This window comes from Plecotus auritus, assembly GCF_963455305.1.
Source record: "Plecotus auritus genome assembly, chromosome: 1".
In the NCBI taxonomy this organism is placed as follows: Eukaryota; Metazoa; Chordata; class Mammalia; order Chiroptera; family Vespertilionidae; genus Plecotus; species Plecotus auritus.
The window spans coordinates 28840774-28863399 of record NC_137770.1 but is presented as its reverse complement, the minus strand read 5'-3'; the positions used below and the strand labels follow the sequence as shown (position 1 = coordinate 28863399).

At 42.6% G+C, this 22626-nt stretch overlaps 1 protein-coding gene across 13 annotated transcripts in view; it reads left to right on the top strand.

The window, feature by feature from the left end:
• Positions 1 to 22626, top strand: part of SIPA1L1 (signal induced proliferation associated 1 like 1) — a 438278-nt gene that overhangs the window by 144068 nt on the left and 271584 nt on the right. For all 13 annotated transcript variants that reach the window (XM_080665396.1, XM_080665401.1, XM_080665402.1 and 10 more), the window contains one exon: positions 22515 to 22571. The gene's annotated coding sequence lies outside the window, so the exon portion shown is untranslated. The remainder of the gene's footprint in view (positions 1 to 22514; positions 22572 to 22626) is intronic.

The following is a 22626-nucleotide window of genomic DNA, read 5'->3' as shown; positions in this document are numbered from 1 at the left end:
GCTCAATGCAGGAGCTGCCCCCTGGTGGTCAGTGTGCTTCCACAGGGGGAGTGCCACTCAGCCAGAAGCTGGCCTCAAGGCTGGCAAGCGCAGTGGCGGTGGCGGGAGCCTCTTCCGCCTCCATGGCAGTGTTAAGGATGTCAGACTGACGGCCTAGGCCCCCGGGGAGTGGGCCTAGTCTGTCAGTCAGAAATCCCCTGAGTGCTCCTGGACTGCGAGAGGGAGCAGGCCGGGCTGAGGGAGACCCCCCTCCCCCACCCCCACCCCCCACAGGGGTGCACGAATCTCGTGCGCCGGGCCTCTAGTTTAATATATTAGAAGATACTATTCTTTTCAGTGGTTCTATGTGATGGTTTAAAACAGATTCTCTCATTTCTTTTAATGTGCCCTGCTTTGCTGCTTTTGAAATGCCTTTCTCACTTTACCTAGTTAATCTCTACAAAGTCTTAAATTCTTTGCTGATATGTTACTTTCTCTGTGAGGCTTTTTCTAATTGCCACGGAAGAAGGGATTCGGACTGTGTATCCCTTTTGTATCCCTGGGGTTACGCTCATATTTGTGATGGAATGAAGCTCGGATCAATCTCAACTGATGGAAAGGGAAGGTGATGAATTTTTAGACATCATATTGATGTTTCCTTATTGCTCTCCTTCTGAGTTATATGTGTTTGAAATACCTCGAGAAGAGGTAAAGTAAGATACCATATGATACTTAGTTGACTGGGTTCCTATGAGAGTGAAGGAGAGAGATTACTCCGGATTTCGGGTTACTGGAGGTGATTTGTGTGAGACTGGGCTTTGGGCTTGATGTTGAGGGAGGTGTAACATTTATGTTGGCAGAAGGGACAGGGCACGCCTAGCTGAGAGAGCAGCCTGAGCAGAGAGGACAGAGATGGGGTCACATATGAAATAACACTATCTGCCTTGAAATTCGAGCCTCTCGGCTTCCTGCTACACCCACTTTACAGGCTAGAGAATCTCTTGAAAGCCCTGATTTTCTTTGATAGTCTGCCAGAAAGATGGATGGTCCAACAACATGTTTGCCTTACTGTGGTTTGAATTTAAGGTAAGTTCCTAACACGTGGAATATAAAGTTCAAATGCTTAAGATGCCTTTTTGGTAGAAAAAGTGCTCTTGAAAAATAGGCCCATTTGGTCTAAACCAGTGGTCGGCAAACTCATTAGTCAACAGAGCAGCAAACCGCGGTTCGCAAGCCGCATGTGGCTCGCAAGCTGCAGTTTGCCGACCACTGGTCTAAACTAAGCTTACCCTCCAGAAATTCCTTAAAATCTTACAACAAGTCACCTTCCATTTAACTGGCCGGTAGTCAGCCAACTGGAGCTTCCTCCAACTGTCTTCTTTAGACCAGCAGAGACCTTCAGATCGTAATGGACTCCTGTGGTCGGATTCAGCTTCTTGCTCTTTATGTAGAAGCTCTGCCTGTGATGTGGAAACTAAAGGTATTGAGTTGCAGCAGGGCTAATTGGACCTGTGGAGAGGAAAAACGAAGAACTCTAATAATAAGGGAGGGTGTTGGAATGCAGAGGGAGGGTGCCTTTGTTAGGAATCATCTTCCAACAACTGGAAGCCGTTTTAAGTGCTTTTGAGCCGTAACCCAAAGTACTAAAAATGATGCCTTGAAACTACCTGTGTCCTATATTAAAAGCCTTCTTCCTTAGTAAGTCTGGATTAAAAGTCACATTCTCAGAAGCACCCAGCACGGGAGGAGCAGTCTTCCCCAAGACAGTCAAGTCATAGCTCACCACTTTGCTGACTGATTATCCTGAGGCTCTGGGCCCTACCTTTGGCAGAATGGAGGACTAACAGAAGGTGTGTCCAGCTCTGTGTGTCCGGCCTTCATCCCAGAGTCCTCTCTGGACATGTTTGCTGTTTTTCAGTTTCCCTTTTCTGCTGAATATTTTAGGGCCATAGATGTTTAAATGTAAGGAAACATGACTCCTAATATATCTCCAAGGTCTAGAGTAGCATTGTCAGACAGAAATATAATGTGAGCCTCCATATATTTAAAATTTGTAGTTGTCATGTTAAAGAAAGTAAAAAGAAAGAGATAGATAATTTTAATAATAGATTTAACCCACCTATCCAAAATACTATCATCTCAACATGTAATCCAATATAAAAAAATGAGAAATTTTACCTCCTTTTGTTCACGCCACGTCTTCAAAGCAAAGTGTATATTTATACTTACAGTGCACCTCCACTTGGACCACTGCCATGTTGTATGCTTACTGGCCACATGTGACTACTGCCTGCCGTGTTGGGCAGTGCGGGACTGGAACTATATCTGGTATATGGTAGAAGCACAGTGAATCTCTGTGAAATTAAGGAAGAAGAAAGAAAGGGAGAGAGGGAGGGAGGAAAGGAAGAAGGACACAGCAAAACTTCAAAGGTAAGTAAACAGAGGAACACTATTTGTTTCTAGTTGGAAACTATCTTGGCAGTTTCTAACCAGAGCAGCAGCTGAAGGATGCTTATTAAACTTTTAGTTTAAAATCAGTTGCAAATATGTTATCTTACTGATACATCCCTTTAGCTACATTGTTTAGATAGGTTAAATTTTCTGTCTTTAATTTACAGGCTGAGATAGGTTGAGTGAGTTGTGTGTTTTAACTTGGATTCAAGTTCTTTTGCATCCTAGCTCAGTACTTTCTCCTACTATAAACCTCATCCGTTTGTGTTAGGTATGCCCATACTTCCCTATGAACACTAGTTGGTACTTAGATAAGGATATATATTAAAAGACAGACTGAATAAATATTGTTAATACAGAACTATTTCAAAAGGTTATTAAAGGCCACATCTTAAAGTTTGTTTTTAATTAATAATCAAAGACATGGGTAGGTACTTAGCCAAGAAAGTTGTGCGTGTGTACCTTACTCTAGGCCAGTGGTTCTCAACCTTTCTAATGCCGCGACCCTTTAATGCAGTTCCTCAGGTTGTGGTGACCCCCAACCATAAAATTATTTTTGTTGCTACTTCATAACTGTAATTTTGCTGAATTGTAATGTAAATAAATTTTACACTGTAATGTAAATAAATTTTAATGAATTGTAATGTAAATAACTGTGTTTTCCGATGGTCTTAGGCTCTACAGCAGCTGTTCTCAACCTGTGGGTTGGTTGAATCATACCAAAAGAACCGCTAGCAGGGTCGCCTAAGACCATCGGAAAACACAGATATTTACATTACGATTCATAACAGTAGCAAAATTACAGTTATGAAGTAGCAACGAAAATAATTTGATGGTTGAGGGTCACCACAACATGAGGAACTGTATTAAAGGGTTGTGGCATTAGAAAGGTTGAGAACCACTGCTCTAGGTGTTAGGATCATCTGAATAGTAGAAGGCACATAAAAGTTTAGTATCCTGGCTGGGTGGCTCACTTGATTAGAGTGTCCTCCTATATACCACAAGGTTGCGGGTTCAATTTCTGGGTCAGGACACATACCTAGGTTGCTAGTTCCATCCCTGGTTGAGGAGGCAAGTTTCTCACATTGATTTCTCTCTCTCTCTCTCTTTCATCAATAAAACATATCCTCGGGCGAGGATAAAAAAAATTGGTGAGTTAAAAAGAGTATTTAGGACAAGTTATGTGTACACGTGTTTGAAGCTGTCCCTCTGTGTAACCATTTTACCTCTACAGGCATTGTTCCTCAGTGGGATGTGTCATGATTTCCTGTTCCAGCACATGGAAAATGTCTTGTCTCTGGCACAGTGGGAAAGGGACTAAACCAGCACAATAACCTGCCAGTGCTTAAGCTACTGGGTTGTGTGGCTTGTTTTTCAAGCCATTAAAATGGTTGGTTTTATTGTGCTTAACATTTAAATAACACCGTAAGGCAGATACTTTTGGTATGATTCAATTTATGTTGAAAATATTGAAGAGGAATTCAAGTTAATTTCTAGAGTATCAGTATAATTGTGGAAACATTGCATTTCAGCATCCTTTTGGAAGGAGGCCAACACTGATCACTTTTGTACCCAAATCCTACTCTGCAGAGCAGTGCGTTAATGGGATATTTGTGCATAGTACAGATGTTATACAAGGTGTTCAAAAAAGATAGACCTACAGTACAATTTCAAGCTTTTCCCAAAGTCAGAAGATGTTGCAAACTATTTTGTTCACTGTCACTCAATTTAAGATAATGTACCATGAATTTGAAAAAAGTAATGCAGAAGTTATTCAGTACAAAGTGTATATGCAGGTCTTTGTCACAGCAAACTCCACTGCCTAGACTTTAATTGACCTGAGCAAAGAAGTTAATTCTCATTTATCTTGCATATTTGGGAGATCAGTCACAAGGAATTTTTTCTGAAACCACACAAATATTATTATCTTCCATGCGCACTAAGAATTTGAGGGGATAGCTCCTACACATGCTTTTGTTTCTCTTTTCATAGCCTGGAAGAATGCTGTGAACTCACATAAATGAATTTTTTACGTGACTGAAGCCCTCTTTCTGTGCTATATCCCAGACTCCAGAGTCATTGTGATGGCCTGCAAAGTCACACCTGCTCTTCTTTCCTAATATGATACCCTAGAGTCTGAATGGATGGGGAGCCGGGAGGTCCTTCCTGCAGAAGGGGGTGGAATCTTGAAATACACTCGGTGCCTGAGGGTCTGGGGCCGCAGTTGCCGGTCCTGGCTGCCCATCACAATCACCCGAGGAGCTCTAGGACCTTAGAGCTGCCAGACTCCTGTTTTCCATCAGCGTCTCCCTAGTGCACCCTGCATGTCAGCCAGGACTTCAATTTCTCATTGAAGAGCTGCCTTGAATCTGTCATCATGGCGCACCATGGACTTTTTACCACTCTGCCTGTGTGTTAGTAGTGTTCTGATCAATCTCCAAAACATTCGGGACAGTTGGTTCGCTTGTTTGTTGTTTCTGAGACAGGGAGGTTTGGTCAGGGTGAGCCGGGCTGGCTGCTCTGCAAGAAGTCCTGAGGGAACGCACCCTGGGGAGTTGGGTCGGTGGGTAGCTGGAAGAAGAAGGGACAGGTAGGCAGATCTCAGGGCCTGGAAGGGCTTTTCTGTTTTTGATTTTTTTTCCCTGTGTATATGTGTGTGTGTAAGGGGGCATACTGTTTTATGTCCTGTTTATTAATTTTTTATTGTATTGTTTTATTTTTTCCATCACCATTTATCCCCTCTATGCCTTCTCCACCTTTCCCCATTCTCCACGCCCCCACAATCACCCTGTTTATTAATTTAATCTGAACAGTTTCCCATGTAAATAACTGTTTTCCCATGTAAATAACTGTTTTGCCCATATATTTCCTTTACTTTAAATATGTAGTTGAAACACTGTTTAGGAATTGGCTCGGGTGCCTTTTCCTCAGAACGCCTTTCCTTCACAGGGGGTGTTGCAGGAACCTCCACTGGGCTTGCACAGAATGTTGATTTGGATGTTCCTGTCACACTTACCGCATCTTGCCCCATGTAATTTTTTGAGTGTACACATCTAATTCTTCATCTAGCATTTGCTGAACCTTTTCTTGGAAGAGGTACTGTGATAAGACCTCACAATACAATGGCAGTGAAAAGGAAATAAACAAAAAAACCAGTTTTGTACCTGCATTCAACATGCTTACTTCATAGGCCAGTGAGATGCAGACATTATTCAGATAATCACACAAATAAAGGATATCTTATAACTGTGTTCAGTGGTTTGAAGGAGAGGCAAATGGTGCATATGAGAACAAATAAGACAGGGTGTTTTATTTGAGCACAGATTTAATATGAACCTTGTCTTGCATGTCTGTAAAGGTCAGTGCAACCGAGAAATGCCTTTCACATTCTAAGAACATACCGTGCTGACAGCACTCTGCTGTGGTTGGAGAACATCGGGGCTCTCTGTGCCCAGCCCTGACCAGCTGGAGTACATCCAAAGGTGGGGTCCACCCTGAATAAGATTTTAGAAAGGATTTCAAATGATGCCTGGCTAGAACTATAGCAAGCGATTCTGAAGAAAAGAAGAGACAGCGAGGGCATGTTAGCTGTTGTCCAATATGCAGTCACTTGTTGAGGTGTATAGAAGGGATTCTGAGAGTTGACAGGCCATGAGATGGCTCTACTGGTACCCTTCCCATTCTCAGATTCCACAGCTTTTTGAAGATCTGAAGCCGTCCCGTATCTCATGGGAGCCAGGAAGACCCTGAGGATTGTTTTCAGCCCGTGTAATTGAGGTGTGGAGGAAGAGTGTCCAGTCGCCTCCCTGCCCAGGGACCCCTCTAACTCAGCCTTCTAGGCAAGAGGAAGCCATGGAGGCTTGGGGTCCTCAGGGAGAGCTGTGACTGCCAATAACCAGTGTCTCCTGAGGACAGGCTCCTCCAGGAATTCCCCATAGCCCACAGGATGCAGTCTGAATGCCTTCCCATGGTAGCAGGCCTGTGGCTTCCTCGCCAACTCCTCTCTCCTCACCATCTCTTCTCACTGAGCCTTGTTTGTTCCAGTGATGTGGAAATTCCTTGCATAATGTGACGTCTTGCCCTTTGGGGCCCTTGCTGTTTCTTTTTCTCAAACACTAATTTCTATTATTGAATAAATTCTTTCTTCCCCCCTTTTCAGGACCAGTTTAAATGTTAGCATCTGTAGTTTTCTTGGCTTCCCAGCATTAGTTACTTTATAGCATACTAGAGGACCGGTGCACGACATTCTTGCAGTGGGGGGAGTGGGGGGCGGAATCCTTCAGCCTGGCCTGCGCCCTCTCACAGTCTAGGACCTCTCGGGGGATGTCCACCTGCTGGCTTAGGCCCAATTCCCCCCGGGGATTGGGCCTAAGCCGGCAGTCAGACAGCCCTCTCGCAGTCCGGGGCTCTTGCAGTCTGGGACCCCTTGCTCCTTACAGCCCGCCTGCAGTGGAGGCAGGAGAGGCTCCCGCCACCGCTGCTGCGCTCGCCAGCCTTGACCTCAACTTCTGGATGAGCAGCGCTTCCCCTGTGGGAGCGCACTGATCACCAGGGGGAAGCTCCTGCATTGAGTGTCTACCCCTGGTGGTCAGTGCGCATCATAGTGACTGGTTGTCCCACCGTTCAGTCGATTTGCGTATTAGCCTTTTATTATATAGGATGTTTCTAGTTACCACTAAAAGTAATTTGGGTTATCTTCCATATACTACTATATATATTTTATATATATATTATGTACATATATATTACATACATATTATATATATAAATATTATTGATTTCAGAGAGAAAGGGAGAAGGAGACATAGAAACATCAATGATGAGAGAGAATCATTGATTGGCTGCCTCCTGCATGCCCCACACTGGGGATTGAGTCTGCAACCCAGGCATGTGCCGTGACTGGGAATTGAACTCTGATCTCCTGGTTCATAGGTCGACGCTCAACCACTGAGCTATGCCGGCTGGGCATTTGGGGTATCTTCTTTTAAAACCTTTGCAGAGTTGTCAAATTGTTGTATTCATATTTTCATGAAGTGCCTTATCTTAATCAGGACTAAGAAAGGGTAAAATGAGGCTAAGAAACAAATTGAGAATCACCATCTTTTTAGATTATTGTGGTAAAGAGGTGATAGTTGTTTATAGGAAAGTATTTAGAGTGAAGGAAATCTATAGTAAGAAATATTTCAAATAAAATTGAAAGTACACTCTGAGCAACTGAAGAACAGATTGTGTTCTGATACGATGCAGAGCTCATAGTTTGCAAAAGCTGATTTATAAGATGTTACTGGACCACACTCATACTTGCAGGACTTGTTTTAAAAAAGACTTCAGCCCAGCCAGTGTTGCTCAATGGTTGAGCATAGACATGTGAGCCAGGAGGTCACGGTTCGGTTTCCAGTCAGGGCACATGCCCAGGCTGTGGGTTGATTCCCAATAGCGGCATGCAGGAGGCAGCTGACCAATGATTCTCTCTCATCATTGATGTTTCTATCTCTCTCTCTCCCCCTCTCCCTTACTCTCTGAAATTAAGAAAAAAGTATTTTTTTAAAGGCTTTGTAATTCATCAATACTAGGGCTAATCAGACCTTGGAAAATCTGATGTGCTTAAACAGACATTTCTAAACATTAATGTCTACTAGAAAACGAATTATCATGCAATGACAAATATATTTCCCAGTGGATGAGCATTTCATAGTGTAGAGATGAGTCCTGTTCCCAGCTGTTTAGATTGCTAGGGCAGTATTATGATATTGAGAAAGCTACAAGGTGTGTGTGTGGCATCAAGGCTGGCAAGGGCGGATGAAGGTGTTGAAGCTAATCAGATAGTCCTACAGGTGGAGCTTAAGACTTGCTACCCAAGTTTGGTTCTTTGTTCCCAGCCAACACATTGCCCTAGATTTCTTCAGGGAGTTGTTCTTCTAGGCACTAATCTTTTTCTCAGAGCTTCTGGCTGATTCTAATCAAAATAGGGCGTACCTTCCCTACTGTCCTAAACAGCTTCAGTTTCTCTGTTCACCAAATTACACAGCATTCATTTTCAAATGTTGACTTATTAACTGGAACTCTCTGTAAGGGACTATTATTTTGTAGGTAGAGATTTTATAAATTGGTTTAAGTTCTCAGAATATTATTGATCGCTTTTTCCATTGATCTACTCTCTAGACTTGCTGATTGATACCCAGATTTTTATTTATAAGAAATAACCTTTTTACTTGAGAAGCTTTCTCTGGTGTGACTGTCTCTCTCTGTCCAAATTTGTTCCCCTTTTCTCCATCTCTCCAGCTATGTTCGTCCTTTGTAAAATGTTCACTTAAGATCGGCAGTGAGTACAGTTACTTCATCCAGAAGCAAACTATCTAACTGCATATTTGAGTTTAGTGATTTGGATCCATGTTTCAGTTGAGTGATGTGAATTCACATTGATCTTCCTGAAGCCTGAGCAATATGCTCAAAACACCTTCTAAAGTTAAGGTAAATTCCTCATGAACTCATTAAGAGAAAGGTATTAACATGCTGTTGACTTCACATGATGGTTAAGCAGTAACTAGAAAGAGAGGTATGATAATTTGTGATTTATTTTGCTACTAAGAGGAAACTATATTAGAACTTGTCAAAAATATTTTTACCTTTTTAATTATGGATAAGAAGTTTGGGGGTTTTAGTCATGTTTGGGCTGCATTCTATGATATAATGCTGTTGAACTGTGAAAGAGAAAACGGATAAGGGGCTAATTATAACCAAACATGCAATTACCTTGGTCTCTTGAGATTAAAACTGGAGTAAGCCCTTAGGAAATTTTTCTTAAAAAGAATCCTTGCTGATCTATAGTTTCATTAAGTCAATAAAATATACTTCATATATTATCAGAGAAGTAGCTTTGACATAATAACGAAGAAAAATATGCTTAATTTTGGCAAGTGTGAAATTCTCTAGCACAGAGCATATGCTGGTTGGTTAGTTTTGTGTTTTGTTGTACTGTCAGAGTCCAGTCCTTCTTTGAATTCTAATGGGGCTCATGCTATGGTTGTTAATTCCTCTAGCATGAGGAATTAGGATGAGCTGGGCTTTGGATGGATGGTTAAGAATGACTCAAAGGTTGTCCTGCTGTGGACTACACTAGAATTCCTTCTACTGGGACTCTGTCAGCACCAGACTCATTTCCCTTGGCCCAGGACATGGAGAGATTTATATTTATTAAGTACTAATTATGTGCCAGGTACTTGCTAGGTATTCTAAATGTGTTATTTCAGTTAAGCCTTTTTACAGCTTCAAGATTAAGGAATTAGTTTATGCATTTCAGTCATAGAGGAGTAACTTGTCCAGGGACTCACTAAAGGCGAGTCTGAACCTTGGCTTCCCATCCAGGTCTGATGATGGAGCCCATGCTTTTTCCATTTGGCTATGATACTCTGGGCCTAAAGAAGGAAACACAGTGGTTGGAACAACATTTCTTGCTCCCTCTTTCCAAAGGTGTCAGGATCTCTTTCTGTATACTTGGACCAGATGAACATCCTTATTAAAACTACCTATTCATTCATCCATCAGCCACCTAGCCATCCATCCATTCATCATGCATCTAACAAACTTTTATTGACTACTTATTGAGTGCCAGGTGCTGTTTGAGAACCTGGAGGTGCGCTGGCCTCCAAGCCCTCTCAGCTTTCTTAAAGCTTATACCCAGCCATCCAAGACTCACTCATTACAGTGAGGATAGAGGGGCTGGATTGCTTAGCCCAGAGCCAGACTTATAGGAGGCCCTCAACAAGTGTTAGTTTCTTTTGCCCACCCACTTTTACCTAGTATTTATGCCCCTGGCCAACGATTGTCCCGTTTGTTCGTTTATGGTTGTACTTTGAATTGCTGACTTGGGTTTCTGTGTTCTTCGCAGTTTAAGATCAGTCTGTTCATCTTTGGAAGCCACCATGTCCCACAAAGAAACTTGGTTGGAGTGGTCAGTTACCCTGATTTTGAGTAATAACAGGCAGCCTGGGATACAGACTTTCAGTTATAAGATGAATATGGTCTGAGGATCTAATGTACAATGTGGTGATTATAGTTGATGACACTGTATTGCATAATTAAAGTTTTCTAAGGGGGTATGACTTAAATCCCCCCAAAGGTAAATATGTGAAGTGATGGATATGTTAGTTAACTTAATGGGGGGAATCCTTTCACAACGTGTATATACAGGGTGTGGCAAAAGTAGGCTTATTCAGTTGTTTGTATGGAAAATAAAATATTTGTGAATACAATAATTAATAAATAATAATACAAGAATAAATTAAACTTCACGTACTCACAACTGTAAACCTACTTTTGCCCCACCCTGTATATCAAATCATCAAGTTGTATACTTTAAATATTTTACAATTTTACTTGTCAAGTATTCCTCAGGAAATCTGGGGTTGTGTGTGTGTTTGGGGGGGGGGCGGGTGGTATGATAAAAATGGTAAAATTTTTTATGAAAATATTGTCATTTTAGCTCTTGTATTAGGCATTAACCCTGATTTCATAGTGTAAACATACTTTTGTATTGTTTTGAGTAGCATTATTAATACTTTACCATATATTATACTACATGTGTCATTTTAAAAGGTTTACTATATTTTAAAGTAATGTAAATGAGTTAATGCTAAAACTCATTAAGTTGAACATGCAGCATGTTCTATTATGATAAATTCATTGAGCAAATGCGATTTATTTTGGAGAAACTTGAGTTCATCTCATTTTTGAAAGTTTCTTTTGCAGAATATCTTGTATCTTTTGATAAATCTCAGTTATTTACAGATAGATTGTTCATGTAAAGTCATACATTTCTAAATGCGCATTTAGAGCTGAGTCTCTTTCTAGAATTAGTTTCTGTGTGGATAATGGATGATTTCAGAATGTTGAAGATAAATAGACATAATCTCGAAGATCAGTTAAATGTAACCTTGATAAAAACATTAATCTTGAGAATAGTGTGCAGTTCCTTATTTGAATACCATCAGCCCCATACGCTCCAGTTTGTCACCATAGAGATTGTGATTTGTTTGGGTTCCATTTTTCTTAGTCACCACAGTCACCACATTAGATTATTTTCCAAGTGTTGTCAGTTTTATCTCTAAGTGTCTTTTAATTTATTCCTTTCTCTGTTCCCACTCTCCTGGTTCAGCCCCATTTTCTGGCCTACAAAATAGCAGCAACCTTGTCGCCAGCACTTTATTCAGTGCCTTTCCTCCTTCAGGCTCTCTTCCATGTCACTGTTGAAAACTTTCGGGGGGAAATAAAGTGTGTGTGTGTGTGTGTGTGTGTGTGTGTGTGTACGAATACATACATGCATATTTGGTTCTGATTGTGACAATCCCTAGTACATCTTTGGTGGCTCCTTGTTGCCTGTAGTGTAATCTCCTTAGCAGGTTGTTGAAAACTGTGGGCTGGTTCCAGCCTTCCAGCACCGATCCCTCACCTTCTCCTTGCTCTTCCAGGTGGTTCCAGTCAGTGAGCTACTTTCTTTGCAGTGGGATTGCAAAGGAAGGCTGTGAGGGATGCTTTGCTGGCATTAGGTGTTCACACTTTCTGTTGTTCAGGCAGCCTTATACATGTAACAGTCACCATTTCTGACAGGAGATTTGCTGTTGGGTGGTGGACATACGGTGCAATATACAGATATTGTAACATAGAAACCCACATCTGAAACCTATATGTTCATGTTGACCAATGTTACTCCAATAAATTTAATTTTAAAAAGCCACCATTTCATCTTTTTTGAATATCTTATATTAGTACAGCCTGAAGCAATTCTATCATCTAAGGTAGCAGTGTTTTCATTCTGCTTTACAAGGTGTGAAAAATACTCACATAGAATATTTTTTTCTTGAAAGGCTTATGGCCTAACTGGAATAAAATATCTAAAATTTAATTGCAGTTCTTTAGACTAATGTGTTGAAAGCTGTTTTCCAATTTAGGCACTATTTGAAAGTTCTGAACTATTTTTTTGTATATAAAATTAACTTCAAATTCATCATTAGAATTATAGCATTTTCTTTTGCAATAAGAAATACTTATTTGGAACATGTGAGGAGATGGATGTTAACTAAACTTACTGTGGTGATCATTTCCCAGTATATACATATCAAATCATTATGTTGTACACTTTGAACTAATACAATGTTATATGTCAATTATCTATAATAATAAAAGCATAATATGCAAATAGACCGAACAACCGAACAGCAGAACGACCATGTCTGGAAGGTCGTCCAGATGACCGCGCTATTACACGCACGGATGCCAGGCCAGCCAAGGCGAGTGCTATGCGATTGGTTGGGGGGGGCCCTGCCATTGCCTCATGATCGCCCCATAGAGGGAGGCAATGGTGGGGGGTGGAGGGGGAGGGCCTACGATCGATCGTCCCACAGAGGGAGGCTCAGGTTACTGGCTAGCGACAGTGTGGTGGGTGTGTGGGGCCAGCCAGTGATCACCCCACAGGGGAGGCCCAGGCCAGCCAAGCAATCGCAGCCCATGCCTGTCGCCCGCAGAGGGAGGTGACCGGTGGTGGGGGTTGGGGGACAGCGCCGCACAGATGGCAAGCAGTGGCAGCAGCGGGGGTGGGGCCAGCTGCCGGCAGCCGGGTGAAGGAAAGCCCGATAGGCCCTGATCGCCAGCCAGGCCTAGGGACCCTACCTGAGGGGTCCCAGATTGTGAGAAGGCACAGGCCAGGCTGAGGGACACCGTCACCTGCCCTTGCCCCCCGTGCATGAATTTTGTGTACTAGGCTTCTAGTATCTCAATAAAACTGGAGGGAACCCCCCCCCCCCAACCACTCACACACACTCCCTCACTCACTCACTCTGCTAGCCTACCTCTCCTTGTATAATGAAGATGACCACAAAGCTTCACAAGGCATTCACATCACCATAGGTTTTAAAAAATGCTCATTTATACATCAGCTGCCTGATCAAATTATAAGTCCTTCTAGTTTCACCCGAATACTTCTCTTTGAAAGTGATGACCCACACTACAACAGTAACTCCCAATGCTGGGCCATGTGCTGACAACTGATGCTGTTAGGATGGAGGTTTGGTGGTTATCTTTGTAATTGTGTGGTGATTGATCCCACACAAGTCCATGGATGCCAGAAATGATACTGAGGTAGGCATCTGGCTCCCCGGCTTTATGAAGGGCAAGGCCAAAGCTATTCGACAGACATTGAATGGAAAGGAAAGCCAATTCATCTCCTGTGGCTCTTAGGGAAAATTTCCATGCAGCCTTTAGAGTTCAAGTGCTCCTTTGTATATTTGATATTTAAATGGTTTCCATGGTATGTACTCTGTTTATTCAAACACTATGTGCACAGCAGATTTTCTGTCTGTATTCTGTTTCCTCCCCTGAAATGCTTTTCCTCTGTTCTCTTTGCTCATTGGAAACTTATTCGTGGTTCTTCCTTGATTCCATTGAGTACGTCTTCTAACCTTTGTGCTCTTTGCCATCCCTGAAGTTGGACCTACCAACACTTTGGTTTGTATTATTGCTGTTTTCATATCCTTCCCCATGAATAAGATAGTAAAGTTTTTGAAGGGAGAGTCTATATGCCTTTGTGATCTTCAGAACTCTGCAACTTTGTGCTCAGAGCCTTATATCCCGTTGATGTTTAAGAAGGGTTTGAATCAAAGCAAATACTTGTTTTTAAACACAGCAAATAATTGCACCTCCATTAAGATCGTACTTGTTAGGGTACAGGTGGATCTCAGTTTAATTGAAGCTGGGGCAAGTATAACACTCATTTCTGAGAATAAGGAAATTATTTTTGTCAGCTGAAATATTTTTGTCGTTTAGGTCTAACCACTTTGTGATGCTCATAGTATGTTCCTTGATGTGTATTCAGGTCCCGCTTCAGCTATGAACTGTATTTCTAGTTTGTTTCCTTATTAACTAAGTGTTTCTTAAATTCTAGTGAAGGGAAGAGGGAGGCAGTTGGTTATCTAGTTGCATTATCCCCCCCATCTGTTTCCTGTGTGTGACAGCAGTTCCCACCTCGTGCCTTTGCCCGTGGAGTCAGAAGCACCACACACATGTGGCTTCGGGTTCTTCCAGTGAGAAGAACTCACTTTCTAAAGATCTGTTTACTGTTTTAGGCAACAAGCTTGCCATTAATATATCTCCTTGTCACTTTAATCCCCAAGTGACTTTTCTGGTGTGGAGAGTAGGTGGCACCCTTTGTAAGTTGTCACAAGAGCCTGTGCCTTCCTGTGGGCGATTAGGACTATCTGTTCTAGAAGAGTGCCATTTTGAGAGGTAAACCTTTTTAAAAGTCAGTCTGAGCACTCTGTGGAAATGATCACGGGGAGAAAGATTAATGAGGAATCTGGGGCAGTTGTCTAGTTGAGAGATAACTGACTTGGACTAAGGTGGTGACTAGTGGAGGGATGGAGAGGATTCAAATAGTCTTCAGGAAGTAAAATTTATGTCTTGACAGAATGAAAAAGAGGTGTGAAAGAAAGGAATGGGGATGAATCCTAAATTGTTGGCTCAAGTTAAAGAGTAGATAGAGGTGACTTTAACTGAGTTGAAGAAGCCTCAATATGAAGATAAGAAGCCTGTAAATTGACTGACTTCTTTTGTCATCGCCATACAGTCTTTTCCTAGCCACTTTATTTGCTTGCTGCTCTCTGTCTATGTAGAATTTTTATGCATCAAATTGCAGGCAAAGAAGAAGTAGTTTCTACAGCTTGGGGCCACAGAACCATTGGGTATGCACTTTCCTGGGAAGAACATTTTTCTTGTGTCTTCATGAGTTGTCAAATCCATTAAAGTTAAAAAATACAAGTCTTGCATTCCCTTGATAAGTGAGTTGTCTCAATAACAAGTAAATTACATTAGCCTGGGAAGATTTATTTTTCAAATAGCTGTATTGATCTTTACGCAAAATTCATTATCTGGGAGTTTACAATGAAACTCTAATACGTTTCAGAGTTTTCCTTTTTTTTTTTTGATGTTAACAAATACTTTCATTTTTCTTATTTCTTTTTTAGATTTTAAATTTCTTTTAAAACTGGGCTATTTTCCCTTAACTCCTAAGGATAATTACTGCTTGTCTTGTGATCATGTAAGCTTAATAGGTAGGATTAGAGAAACAGGTGCCTATTAAGTTATCCAGTGTGTTTTCTTCATTCAGAATTCCCCAGGATAACTTTTCTTGTCTTTTTAATGCCAGATGCTGGTTTCAACAGCCCCTGATAGAATACAATGAGAGGCGCTCTTCCTGTTGAAAATTCATAGCTTGAGTCTTATCATAAGAAAGTATCAAATAAACTCTAGTTAAGGAACATTCTACAAATCTGGCCTGGAATCTTCAAAATGGTCAAGATTTGAAAGTCAAGGAAGTCTAAGGAATTCTTGATTGAAATAGACTAATAAGCTATGAATACTAAGTGCAATGTGAGATCCTGGGTTGGATCCTCTTATAAAAATGGACATCATTGGGATAACTGAAGAAAGGCAAATCTGGTCTGTGGATTAGATAATGGTACTATATCACAGCTAATTTCTGGATTTTGATGGTCATAATTATTGTAGCTTTGTAAGAGAGTATCCTTGTGTTTAGAAGTTACTCAGTAAACTCTGTAGGGGTGATAGACCATTATATTGGCTACCTACTCTCAACTGATTCAGGGAAATCGAGTTATTTGTCCTAGTCTGGCAACTTCTTTTTAAAAATATATTTTTGTTGATTTCAGAGAGGAAGGGAGAGGGAGGGAGAGATAGAAACATTAATGATGAGAGAGAATCACCTGTCTGCTGCCTCCTGCACATCCCCCACTGGGGATCGAGCCCACAGTCTGGGCATGTGCCCTGACCTGGAATGGAACCCTGACCTCCTGGTTCATGGGTTGATGCTCAGCCACACCGGCAATCTTTTCTTTGTAGTTAGATCTGAGATTATTAAATAAGACACACCCTGGACCCCCTCTTCTGTTAGTTGATTAGTACTTCAAATTCGTTTGCTTATCAAACAAACCAGTTTAAGGGGTTTGCTTCTCTGAGTTGTCTTGACTTTTTAATTGCCCTGTCAGTATGGCTTCCTGTTGTATATTGATTGTCTTTTGCTATTCTCCTTCTCGATATTCCCCATCACCTCATTAATACATTATTTTCCTTGCCCATTCTCTATTTCCCATTACCTATGTTTGGCTTTTGCAACAAACTGCTTCTTTCAGTGGGAAAGTCTGGTTTACAGAAAGGTGGCATTTTACTGCGATGCAATTCTGTGATAATGCTGCATTTGACCTTACTTTATATGCTATTCTCTTCTCCTCTGTTCACTGGTGAGCTGTTTAAGCTTTCTTTTTTCAGCACACTGCTTCTATTCCCGAACTGAGCATGTTTCAATAGGTTTTTAGTGAAAGGTGTTGAGCTGGTTGATTGCTGTCTTAGAATTCAGAGTTTTCAGAAAGTATCAGCAGGGTAAGGGGAATTTGGTAGAGTGGCAAATGTGGTGCTGTACTAATTCATATCTAGTCAGCTCATGTCTGTGTTTGTGAATGGTTAGCCCCACAGGTTTAGGATTAAGCATATTGGGACCAAGCTGGTCCTATTCTAAAAATGTGTGTGATTTGGAATGGGGGGAGGGTAGCTGTGGGGAGTAGATGAACTGTCACAGCAGCCTTCTCTTTCTGAGAACAGCACTTGTCAGTTGTCTGGTTGGTAGAATCTGTCTTTTCCCCTCAGTATAGAAAATCATGGGTTACAGGCCTTGAATTGCCCATTCCCACCCCATACCTTCTTTTCTTTGGTAGAACTAAAGTCCATCAGAGGGCTTGTTTTCCTTAAATAGGTTGGAGGACAAACTTCTCCTTAGCAGTTACACTAATTTCCACATTTCTCAGAAGGCTCAAGGAATAAAGCTTTTAAAAACCCAGAGCAGCAGTTACATTGCACTTAGTATACACCCACACATACAGGCTTTTCTTCAGCATTTTATTTTTCTCTCTCGCTGCTTTTACAGTGTAGGTGGCCTTCTCCGGATTGCTTTTGACAGGAAATTGAGCAACCTTTCTTTTTTTTGGAACAGAATATATTTTACTGCTGAGAGAGAGAGGGGAAAAAATGAAGTGTTTATGTTTTGAAATTTTATGATGAGTTTTTATTTAAAGATCAATTTAAATCTAGAAAAATGGTGGAAGGGGTTAAATTTCATATTGTGCACTAATATTTCTCAACCTTCTTAGTAATTTTTGGGCCCTTGTGTGTGTGTGTGTGTGTGTGTGTGTGTGTGTGTGTGTGTGTAGAAAGAAAGGAACGTCTGAAGGCCCTAACCTTTCTTTGCTTGTTTTGTTCTCTTAGTCATTGATGGACATTAGGAAGTAGACTTGTCTTTGACCAGGTCATTATTTTCCTGGCTTTTGTATGAGGCTGCCTTTGCCAGTTGTCTCCTTTCTGTAGTGGAGGTGAGATGGCTCTATACTGCTTTAACAGGCATCTGAATTTAGGTGTATGTTAGCCCTTCCTTTGGAATATAGCATGTCCTTCAGTAGAGCTTCCTAACGATTTAGTTAGTACAAAAGGCCTCAAGGCCGGGGAAGGACCTCCAGATTGGAGCCCTGTCTCTGCCCCAGATTCTTTCTAGATTGCTAAGCTGCCCACCACACATTCAGGTGCTCTTTGCCTGGGGTGCTGGTGCTTGAGTTTGATTTGGGTGGTTCCTTTATAGCATTGGAGATTCAGAGGAAGAAATCCTATATAATAAAGAGGTAATATGCAAATTGACCCTCACACCCTTGCATAAGATGGCTGCCCCCTATGTGGTCAAAGATGGCTGCCACAACTTGGCCAGCAGGGGAAGGTAGTTGTGGGCGATCAGGCCAGCAGGGGAGGGCAGTTGGGGGTGACCAGGCTGGTAGGGGGGGGCAGTTGGGGGCGACCAGGCCTGCAGGGGGAGGGCAGTTGGGGAGACCAGGCCTGTAGGGGAGGGCAGTTGGGGGTTACTGGGCCAGCAAAGGAGGGCAGTTGGGGGCGATTGGGCCAGCAGAGGAGGGCAGTTGGGGGCAGTCAGGCTGGCAGGGGAGTGGTTAGGGCAGCCGTGGGCAAACTACGGCCCGTGGGCCAAATCCGGCTCTTCTATCCAGTTCTCTTGCTCTCCCCTCCGCTCCTTTACTTTGAATTTATATTAGTTCACACAAACACTCCATCCATACTTTTGTTCCGGCCCTCTGGTCCAGTTTAAGAACCCATTGTGGCCCTCGAGTCAAAAAGTTTGCCCACCCCTGGGTTAGGGGGTGATTAGGCTGGCAGGCAGAAGCGGTAGGGACAATCAGGCAATCAGGCAGGCAGGCGAGCGGTTGGAAGCCAGCAGTCCCAGATTGTGAGAGGGATGCAGGCTGGGCTGAGGGACACCCCCTCCACCCCCAGTGCACGAATTTCATCCACCGGACCTCTAGTCAGTATATAAGCCCATATGCCACATCATGGAAATGTTGTCCAGTGGAATGGAGTAATTCTGATGGACTCTTTCTAAGTGTGTTCAGAAATCATATCCTTTGTTTGAGTTTAAAATTTGCATGCTTGTTCCTGTACTTAAGTGTAATACTAGTGCAAATCAGCTCTCAGGTATGTTTTATTTATATAATTAACTAGTTATGATATAGTAGACAGGTAGACAGACATGAGCAGAGAAGGAATGATAGGGCAGGTATAGAAGGTCACCAGTGGAAAGCTTCGGGTGCTAGCAATGGGTAAAACTGGGAAAACAAGTATTAGGGTGGGACCTCATCCCCAAGGTGACCTTTCCTCCCCTAGCATATTGCTGGTTATGGTATTTGGAACCAATCCTCCCCTGACGTTTTCTCCCCTGGCAGGTGGTAGACCCCTTAGAGGAGGAACAAGGGGGTGGGAGAATAGTCTCATATGACTTCCATACAAGCCTTGCATGACCACTCCCTTAAGCAATAAGCCCCCAGGACAGTGAGGTTCTTCTGGTCTGCATCAAATATTCTTAGAAACAAAGTCTCGGGTCTGTTGACCACAGATACAGAGTTTTGGTCATAATAGAGATAACAATTAGGTCTCAGCTGTGTTTCAGTTCTAGGCCTATAAAAGCAGCAAAATCAAATGAAGCAACTCCATGACTGATTTGAGGACCAGCTGCAATGACTATTGACCCCCTGGCATGTACCAGTCAGTAGAGACCACAACCCTAAAGGGACACACCTGGAAAGCTGATGAATATTCTATTGAAATCCTCCCCTGAGATTTCCATTAAAATCCAGCCTTTGGGAAACAGATAAAACCCCTTAAGAGGAAGGACCCTTCTTTCCCCTTCTTCCCTCAGGTGTGCTCTCTCTTTAGAGCAACAGTTGCCAACCTTTCGAACCTCGTGGACCACTGGTTGGCCACCATTGCTTTAGAGCACACCCCATGCCTTTCCTCCCGTTTCTTTCCTCAAGGTGCACACCTCTGCTTTCTTTCTCCTAAGCCTCTGTAACTTGTGTCCTGAGTCCATGCAGCTCAGCTGCCTCACTTTTTCTACCTCTGTGACTTTCTAGCCAAACTCAAGGACCGAGGTCTGACTTTCTGGTAACACCTGGTGTATTTTGCCATTATGATTAACAAAACAAAGTATATATTTTGAGTGTTAGAACTTCCTTGACCCATTCTGTGGGAGCAATCTGTAGACTAATTATATAAAAAATGCTAATTTTATTACCTGGAATATCTGACTCAGAATATCCTCTTATAGGTTTCCTTTCCCCCAAGTTTTCTTCTGCTGTGCATGCCGTTTGATTATGGTAGGGTAGAAAAGACCCGTTGCAGGGTCTTCCTGAGCTCTGTTCTGCTGTATTACATAAGATCATAGTGTGGGGACATAGTAGTCCCTCAGTAAGTCTTGTTTTGCACGCAGTTAAAGGAAGCTGTGAAGTGCTTTTATATTTGGCTGAATAAAAGGTGGGAGCCCTAATATCCAAGATGATAGGCTGGGAAGAGGAACTTTCCTTCTTGTCCTCACCAGGAATTGGGAATATCTGTGAGGAAGACTAAGGTCTTGTTCTTACTCTTAACTTCTGTTTTACACGTTTGGGAACAGGGTTTGGGAGTTAACATAATTTGAAATACTGTTTCACCTCAGCAAAAATTTAAAAACTGGGTTCTTGAAAGCTCTGATGGACATATAGAGTGTGGTTTATTTTAATATTTTTACAATAGTACATGTACTGTAAATTATTAATATTGGCCACGTTTGTGCATTCTTTGAACTAATAATAAGCTTAGCAGTCACAGGAGATGCTTATGACTGTAGCTTATAAACCTATCTGAAGTGACCAGTGTGAGAACTGTAGAATTTCTCAGTAATCACGATGGCTGGCTGCTTTGGAACAGAGTTTTTCAACATTACGATTATTGACGTTTTGGGCTGGATAATTGTTTGTAGTGGGGGGCTGTGCTGTGCATTGTAGGGTGGTTGACAGCATTCCTGGCTTCTACACTTTAAATGCCAGTAGCATATCTCTTCCCTCTGTTGTGATTACCACAAATGTCCTGGCATTTCAAAATGTCCCCTGGGTTGCCCCCTATTGAGAACCACTGGTTTGGAATAGTGGTTGCCATAGGCAGATGATGGACTAACTACATCAAAGTCACCTAGTTGGGGGAGGTTCTTACTCCTACAGGTTCTTGGGTTTCTTCCCATTTGTGTAGATAATGAATAGCCAGGCTTAAGAATTTGTTGTTTAAGTGGGAGTGGTTATTAGTTGACTTAAATTTGAATGTGTTGAACTGTACATAGAGAGTTTACAAATGAAAGAGGGTTTTAGAGATAAAGTACATTTTGCAATTATGATTTTACTAGAGGCCCGGTGCACGAAATTCATGCACGGGGCGACCCTCAGCCCAGCCTGCTCCCACTCCAATCTGGGACCCCTCGAGGTATGTACGACTGCCCGTTTAGGCCCGATCCCAGTAGAATAGGGCCTAAACGGGCAGTCGAACATCCCTCTCTCAAGCCAGGAATGCTGGCTCCCAACTGCTCACCTGCCTGCCTTCCTGATTGCCCCTAACCGCTTCTGTCTGCCAGCCTGATCACCTCTAACCACTCCCCTGTCAGCCTGATTGATACCTAACTGCTCCCCTGCCAGCCTGTTTGCCCCTAACTGCCCTCCCCTGCAGGCCTGATTCCCCCCAACTGCCCTTCCCTGCAGGCCCGGTCGCCCCCAACTTCCCTCCTCTGCCGGCCTGGTCACCCCTAACTGCCTTCCCCTGTAGGCTTGATCGCCCCCACCTGCCCTCCCTTGCAGGCCTGGTCCCTCCCAGCTGCCCTCCCCTGCTGGCCATCTTGTGGTGGCCATCTTGCGGTGGCCATCTTGTGTCCACATGGGGGCAGCCATCTTGTGTGTTAGAGTGACAGTCAATTTGCATATTACTCTTTTATTAGATAGGATAGAGGCCTGGTGCATGGGTGGTGGCCAGCTGGTTTGCCCTGAAGCAGTGGTTCTCAACCTTTCTAATGCTGCGACCCTTTAATACAGTTCCTCATGTTGTGGTGACCCCCCACCATCAAATTATTTTCATTGCTACTTCATAACTGTAATTTTGCTACTGTTATGAGTCGTAATGTAAATATCTGTGTTTTCCGATGGTCTTAGGCGACCCTGCTAGCGGTTCTCAACCTGTGGGTCGCGACTATAGAGCCTAAGACAGGGGTGGGCAAACTTTTTGACTCAAGGGCCACAATGGGTTCTTGAACTGGACCGGAGGGCCGGAACAAAAGCATGGATGGAGTGTTTGTGTGAACTAATATAATTTCAAACTAAAGGAGCGGAGAGGAGAGCAAGAGAACCCTCCGCTCTTTCGGCTCTGCAGGCCGGATAGAAGAGCCGAACGGGCCGGATCCGGCCCGCGGGCCGTAGTTTGCCCACGGCTGGCCTAAGACCATTGGAAAACACAGATATTACTGTGTAGCAGAGTGATGGTTAATTTGCATATTACTCTTTCATTAGATAGGATTTGTAGTAGTGATTTTCCTTCTTTTATTTCAATGAGGTACCATTGTTTGTTTTTCAAACGTTGAGAAGAACCTTGTTATACTAAACTTTATAATTATTTTAATCTAGGGTTTGAGAGAATACCTCAAGTTGGACTCAAAGGCAAGAACTTTGAAGTGGAAAAGGGTGAGTTGGTGGATTAGTCACTAAGTCCTATTGGGGGAAGGGAATGTCACTCAAG